The following is a 7,956-nucleotide window of genomic DNA, read 5'->3' as shown; positions in this document are numbered from 1 at the left end:
AAGCTTGGCATTGGTAACATCTGAGGTCTTGTACCTTCTTTCTGCATGGACAAAGACATTTTAACCTATGCCAGTTTGTTTTATTGAAATGTTCCAGAAGTCTTTTAAAACACAGTACAATAGTAAATAATCACAGAAAAACTGACACACAAGATGTTTGATTTTTTTATATTTCTTAAACCAATAAGAAAAGAGATTCTTACGCAGGCAAATCAGAGCCTTCTAAGTAGTGATGATTCCCTTTTATAGCTTTTGGGACATCAAGGCATTTTATTTTACAGATAAAATTAATAGTAGTGGAGGACAAGAAAAAAGTTGTACTTGTATTTTCAAAACCAATTGAAGTGTCTTGAAGAAAGCTGAGAAAATATATATATATATATATATGAAGAGAATAAATATAAGATAAAAACAAGACAGACTGACTAAAATAGCTAGCAGTGCTCAGGAAGTATACTGAAACAAAGATTAATCATTTGTCAAAGTACATGGTGATGATGGAACCCCTAAACTGTGGTTGGTATCTGTATGGCAAATACACATCAAGATGATGGTTAAAGGCAAATCTTCAAGTATAGACATAATTTTATGTTCAGGTATTTCCTTTGTCTACCAGCTTTTCAAATAAAGAGTGTGTGGCAGTGCACATTTCAGTGTCTGCCACTTTAAGGGCTGGAGGCAGGAAGCTGGCAAGTGGTTGATTAAGGTGGCCATTTTCAAACTTAGGCAGGCTAGGCAGAGGCAGCAGTTTGCTGCCAGTTGCCAAGGCAGTAACATCAGCCAGCAGAGCTACTTCTCCTAGAACATCTTAGAGGTAAGGGCAGGAACTATGGGGATAGTTGGAGTCTCCTGGTCTTGGGCATAACCTAAAACTGGATCCTGCCAGGAAGGGGGAGGTCTGGTGGGACTCCCTATGGTGGGACAGCCCCCACAAAATACCAGCCCAAGTAACCTCTGTAGTGAAAGGCAGGTAGGGGTGCCTTAATCCTCGACCACACCATCTACTGGGTAGCATAGAGAGTAGTGAAGCAATGGATCCAGGCATACTTTGAAGGAGCATGAGCCCAGCAGGGGTGTGAGACCTTCAAGACCCTAGAAGGGGTGGTATCAATGTGTGGGCCTGTGCAGAATAGGGTGCAAAAAGGGATGCTTGAAAGGCGTGTGTGGGGGGTGCAGAGTAGGGCCACTGAGAGAGGCTTGAATTGCTGCACCAGAGAGGGTACTGTGTAGGGCAATGATGGTGGCCTAAAGGACAGTACATCATCCAATGCTCACAAGTGAGAGTAGAATTGAGTTGCCTGGTGAAGGGCTTAGGGTGAAGTCAGCCCCGTATTTGGAATAAGGTCAGGTCACGTAGATTAGGTGAATTTGTGGGATCTGAAGGTATGTGTGTGTCCTACCAGAGTGTGAGTAGCAAAGCCTGATGCCCAAAAGGGGTTGCTCAGTGGAGCAAAGCAGTAGAAAGTTGCCCAGTGATGGGTGGTATGTGAGAGGCCCCTGTGAGACACGGCCAGAGAGAGTGCGAGCATATAAGAGGTCCGATGGCAGACTGAGTCTGCCAAGCCTGAAGCTGGGAAGCAATAATAATATTCTGGATGCCATCTGCAAGGTATGGGCCACTGTGTAGGAAAGGTTCAGAGCCATGGATAGTGCCCCCTGACATTGGGGCAGTGAGTGGGCAACCTCCTGCTTATATTATCAACTAGGATTTCACAGATTTCATAGACATTAGGGCTGGAAGGGACCTTGGAAGATCATCGAGTCCAGCCCCCTGCCCAAAGGGCAGGAAGTCAGCTGGGGTCATAGGATCCCAGCAAGATAAGCATCCAATTTACTCTTGAAGGTGTTCAATGTAGGTGCTTGAACCACCTCCGCTGGAAGACTGTTCCAGATCTTGGGGGCTCGGACAGTAAAGAAATTCTTCCTTATGTCCAGCCTAAAACAGTCTTGCAGGAGTTTGTGACCGTTCGACCTCGTCATCCCTTGGGGCGTTCTGGTGAACAAACGTTCCCCCAGATCCTGGTGGTCACCCTTGATAAACTTATAGGTGGCCATCAGATCACCCCTGAGCCTGTGCTTTTCCAGGCTAAAGAGTCCCGTGTCTCTCAGCCTGTCATCGTAAGATCTGTTTTCCTGACCTCTGATCATGCGCGTGGCTCTCCTCTGGACTCTCTCAAGCTTCTCCACATCCTTTTTGAATTGTGGAGCCCAAAACTGGACACAGTACTCCAGCTGCAGCCTCACCAAGGCTGAGTACAAGTCATGACTGGTGAGATGGGGCAGACTGCCCTAGACAGGTGGGGGGGGCCAACATAAGACCTGGCCCCAGGAGAGCCCCCTGTCACAAAGTGTAACAGCCAATTAAGAGTTAATAAATGAGAGAGGGAGAGGAAGATGTAAAAGAGTGAGAAAATAAGTTAAGATGGGAGCCTTGTGGGGGGAAAAAAAGGGCTGGTAGAATGAAGAAGGAAGAAAATAACAGAGGTGGCTGGGAATTTTGATTAAACATTTTTGTTGGAAAATATTAATTCCCAAAGCAAAAAAAAAAAAAAAAAAAAAAGAAGGAAAACAAAAACAAATATGAAAACCTTGAAAGTTGTTGCAGAATCGTATCGTCAATCTGCAAGTAGCTCTTCCACATGTGGTTTAATGATAATGTATAAACCCTGCTCCAAACAACTTGTTTACTAATTTCACATGTTAAATAATTGTGGTGGCTTCCTATTGGAATTTCCTTTTTCAGGATTAGGAGGAATTAACAAATCTAGAATTCTGTGTATGGAAATAAAGCACATAAATCAAGATCTAATTCATTAATTTGGAGAGCTGGAAAACATAATACCACACTTTCTGGTTAACTGTCAGCTTTTCACTTTCCATTCTGTGTCTTTTTCATTTTGTGCCTTCAGGAAGTTCAGTTTATCACTAGTTGATCAAAGTTGTTAGCTGTCAAGACCTTTTTCTATAGTTTTGTTCCAAGCTATGAGCAAGACTAGATGATCTTTTGTGTCTCTAATACTCTGTCTGGCATAGCCTCTCAACTGAAGATATTATATACAGCTATTTATAACAGTCAGTAAAGGTGGCATCACAAATATTTGATCAGGCATTTGGTGGGGTGGAGTGTGTGTGTGTGTGTGTGGGGGGGGGGGGGGGTCTCTTCTGTTGAAATACCTGCTAAAGCAATGATATTTGTAAAATAGATACCTGCAAGGAATACACATACCCATATAGCAGTAAGATCCTCACATCCTCTATGCCTGGGAGGCTCTATTGTTTTCCCATTTGTCTTGTTTTGTCATCATGTTTTAATTTAAATTATACCTTTAAATAAATACCATGAAAAAGTAATTTCTAGTAGGTTCAGAAGCCTTAGAAGCTGTGTTATATTTGGGATCCCCAAGGAAGCATATAACCTATTTAGTACTAAGATAAGTAAGACCATGTATCTTATAGTAGGCATTTTATAGTGTCCCTTGATTGTTGTATCTTTGCAGAATATATCAAAAGATCATATTGTCAAGACAACATGAACAAAGTGGAACTGAGAGCTCATTTGGGTTCAGGTACATTTTATTTGACTCCATGAACATGTAAACCGGAACCTCAAAAGAAAAGGAAAAACTGTATAATTATTTGCTATTCAGTCTTTCTAGATAGTGCTAAGAGTTAAGTAAAATTTTATACATATTTGACACACTGATACAACCAATACAATCCTATTATTTGCTTAATTTAGGAAGTATAATTTGAACATCATTGGATAGGATACTTAAAATGACATTGAACAGCTGGCTCTGTTTGTTTCTCTGGTCCATTCACATAATCTGTAAGCATATTTTTGTTTTTAGAAAACCTTCAAATGATTAATACCCTGCATATTGAATTGTCTCGGTTGTAATTAGGACAAAAGGTCCTGCAAAACCATTCTGAGCCATCTGATGCTCCATTTTCAGGAAATAGGATGCCCAAGGGGTTTACCAGATCATACCTACAGTGTGCCACAAGTTAAGGGCGGGGGGTTACCACCTACGCTTTTCTGCTACTGTTGTGAAGAAATTTGGAGGGTTAATAACTTTGTATGATGATCAAAGAAGGGAACAAACTTCTTTGCTACTATCTTTCCAATCTGATCTGGGGGAAAATTCTTTCCTGATGTGAGGGAGCGGGCGCTAAGGGCGGTCGTGAAACTCCCTAGCGCCACTCACCGTCACATTAGGGTGAACGTAGCACCCTCAGAATCTCGCCCGCCACGACTTTGATGTCTAATATATATAGTATGGAGGCTGCCTGTTTCCCTGGTGAACGGTATCGTTGTTCCTGTCTCTGCTCCCCAATGGGGTGTCTATCTGTGCCCTGCCTGAAGGGCTACGCGTGCCTCCAAACCTCCCCTTTAGCACGCCCCAAGCCTCGCAGCTGTTCCGGGGGATGTTTGTCTTGTCCCTCGCCCGTCGGGTGCCTCTCGGCCACCTGGCACCCCACAGGGCCTATAGCGCCACTGCCACCCCACTCTCGGCGCCATCGGGCCGGCATTACCGCCGCCCTTGTCTCGGCGCCATTGGGCCGGCGCTATCACTGCGGGTGCCTCTCGGCCACCTGGCGCCCCACGGGGCCTATAGCGCCACCGCCACCCAACTCTCGGCACCCTTGGGCCGGCCTTACCACCGCCCTAGTCTCGGCGCCATTGGGCCGGCGCTATCGCCTCTGTACCTCGCCCCCTCTGGGGCCTCGCCCCCTCCGGGGCCCAATACCGCGCACCTTGCGCCTCGCCCCCTCCGGGGCCCAATACCGCGCACCTTGCGCCTCGCCCCCTCCGGGGCCCAATACCGCGCACCTTGCGCCTCGCCCCCTCCGGGGCCTGTGCCTCCCTGGCACGATCTTCCGGAACCCCCCAAGCTGTTGGGGGGGGCCCCTGCTGAGGCCTCCTCGCTCCCCAATAGCCTCACCCGGTCCTCCGAATCTACCTGCCCTTGAAGGTGATCTTGTTCCCTGCATCATCGCAGCCGGTTAGTTTGGTAAGGCTGCCCCACTTGCCTCGGGCTGCTCAGCTCAGCTCAGCTCAGCTCAGCTCAGCTCAGCTCAGCCCAGCCCAGCCCAGCCCAGCCCAGCCCAGCCCAGCCCAGCCCAGCCGCAGAGCTCCTGCTCCTGCAGCAGCCAGAAGGGAACTGTGAGGCAGGCTCCGGCCTAAGCTGTTTATAAAGGCCGGGCCCTGCCCCCTTCTGGCCACGTGACCCAGCTGGTCACCCTGGCAACCGGCACCTGAGCTGCCTGGGTGATTGGCAGCTCTGCCAATCACCCTCACAGTCACGGGGCACCTGCGTGACTCCGTGACACCCGAGTTAAAATCTTCTATTTGACCCTCAGTATATAAGAAAGATGCTCTGTTTAGGGACCTGAGAGATTTCCAACTACCAGTAAGAGTAGCAGCTTCAATTTACCCCAAATTCCCACCCTGAAATGGGTGTCCCTACACATGCAATTATGGTACCTGAATAAACTGTGGAGCTTATTGCACCAGAGTTAATTGCTCTCAGGTTCACTATTTGACTGTGCACCTGGGAGCAATTATCTCTGGAGCAATAAACTCCACAGCTTATTCAGGCACATGTAGAGCTGGGGCAGAGCAGCTCTGGCTGGTGCGGTGCGGTGCGGTGCGGTGCGGTGCGGTGCGGTGCGGTGCGGTGCGGTGCGGTGCGGTGCGGTGCGGTGCGGTGCGGTAGGTCTGCTTGCCAGCCTGGGGCTGTTCCCCCTGGCTCAGTGTGCTGTGGAAGGGCTGCCTGGGGAATGAGGCTGCTTTAGCACAGGGCTAGCTGACAGGCAGCCCCCACTCTGAAACCTCATGCCATAGCCAGCCAGGCTGTGTCTACAGTTTTTTTTTTTCCTCCACAGCAGGATAGTCCTTGTATATACGAGTAGTACGTGTATATACAAAGACTATCCTACTGCAGAGTAAATTAGTTTACTGTACCCTAATAGGGGCACATGTGTAGAGGCTGAAATGTTTAGGGCACAGCTAATTAGTCAACTGTGCAGTAAACATCTTGTGCAGACATGCCTACTGTGTCCAGTGTCTGTGTCAGAGGAAAATATTTTTCTCGGTCCCCTCTCCCCCCTCTTTCCCACTCCTTCAAAAAAATAAAAAAACCACCAAAAAGCCAAATAGAAGATTGATAGGGCCAGTCATCCTGGCCTACACAGGAAACCAGCTTTAAAGGATGGGATAGATGCCGAGTACCCTTTTATTTGATGAGGATATTTGAATTCTTCTATCACAACCATTGACAATGTATACCATCCCTTTTTGCCATCCCTTCCATACACATATTGAGCTCCATCTAAAAGAAATGCACATTTCTTGTCCTCGTTAGTTACAAGGAAGATAGTTTCACATCTTCTGTCCTCAGATCATTAAAACCCTTTTTCTGATTTCTAAATTTGTCTGTAACTAGGATGTAGGCATTTGATGTTGTTCAATTTTGGTTTCTCACCTTACTTTATTTTCTTTCCTCCCTTATGTTCATTCTGAAAATGTATTTATTAAAAGTTGTATCCCCTCTCATCCCTTGTTTTGCTAAGAGAAACAAGCCAAGCTTTTTAAAAAAATGTGTAAGATACATTGTCTGTTCTAGCTCTCCTATTACTTCTTCTTTGCACCTGATCATGCTTCATGCTTTCAAATTCATGCTTTTTGGACAGAGTGTACTAGAACTGCATACATTATTCTAAATTCATCCTATTAATACTTTTCACAGTAGTACTTTTTACTATGATCTTTCCAGTTTCTACTAGCAATACCCCTTCAAATACACTTTAGATTTGTATTAGTTTTTCATGGCTGCATCATAATAGCAGCTCACGATCATTCTATGATTCACCAGTCACAGTTCTCCCTTTAGTAAACTCCTTAACCATCATGCGATTGAAGTAATAATTCCTATCGTCTCCAATTTAATTAATACTTTCCCCTGATGCACATAATCAAATGCTTTGTTTAAATCTGGACAGATTAAGTCCACCACATTGCTTTTGCTGTGTCAAAGAAAGATATAAGATTAGTCTGACAATCTTGCTTGGGGGTGGGGTGGGGAAACATGTTGTGTTCCACCTTTCTTCCTCAATTATGTGTTCCTCAAGATGTGCCCTAAGACTTTGCACAATACTGAAATCAAACTAGCAGGCCTGTGATTGCTTAGTCACTCTTCCCCTCTATTAAATATAGGCACTACATTTACTATTCACCAATCAAAGGTTATTTTACTCAAACTCAGATTGATGCCGTTGCATTTCTTATTGTGTGTGCTAGTTCTTTCAATATTCAGGAATGGAGATTATCTGGAGAAGTGGATTTTTGCACAATAAGTAATTTCATGCTGTAAATATGGTATTTTCCATGACTATTCTAATTCTTATTTGGAAGAATACCATTATCCTAATTTAATAGTTCCCCTCTGTTACCAATATATATACATGATCTTGCTAGACAGCTGTTCTGCACTTCACAGCTGTAGCAAAGTAGTCTTAAAATTCTGTGTAAGATTGTGTAATTTTCATCCCTATTTAGGAAGAAAGTGAATGAAAGAGATGGATAGTAGCTAAGCTTCCACTCTTAAATCAATTAGTAGGCTGACTAATAACTTACTATTGGTATAATGCACCAGTAAATTAGTACTCATAAGAGGAAACACAAAATACCTATGAATCAGAGAAAAATCCGTGAGGATCACATGGATCAGTGGCTCTCGTAAGTACTTTTGAGTAGTGCAGTTTATTAGCACGCTTACAGACGCATTGGAATCCTAAAAATCTCAGAATAGGAAAATAAAAGCCAACAGGCATTGTTTCTCTCTCTCTCTCTAATCAATATAGTGCTTTTTAGGATATAACTTGTGCTTTTCTTTGTGATAAGTTGGTAATGCTTGTTTCTTTTCTTCAATTTTACAGTGAACTCTTTCAGGG

Source organism: Crocodylus siamensis, chromosome 3 (genome assembly GCF_052110815.1).
Source record: "Crocodylus siamensis isolate JL-2025a chromosome 3, ASM5211081v1, whole genome shotgun sequence".
Classification (NCBI taxonomy): Eukaryota; Metazoa; Chordata; order Crocodylia; family Crocodylidae; genus Crocodylus; species Crocodylus siamensis.
Note: the sequence above shows the minus strand (reverse complement) of the source record.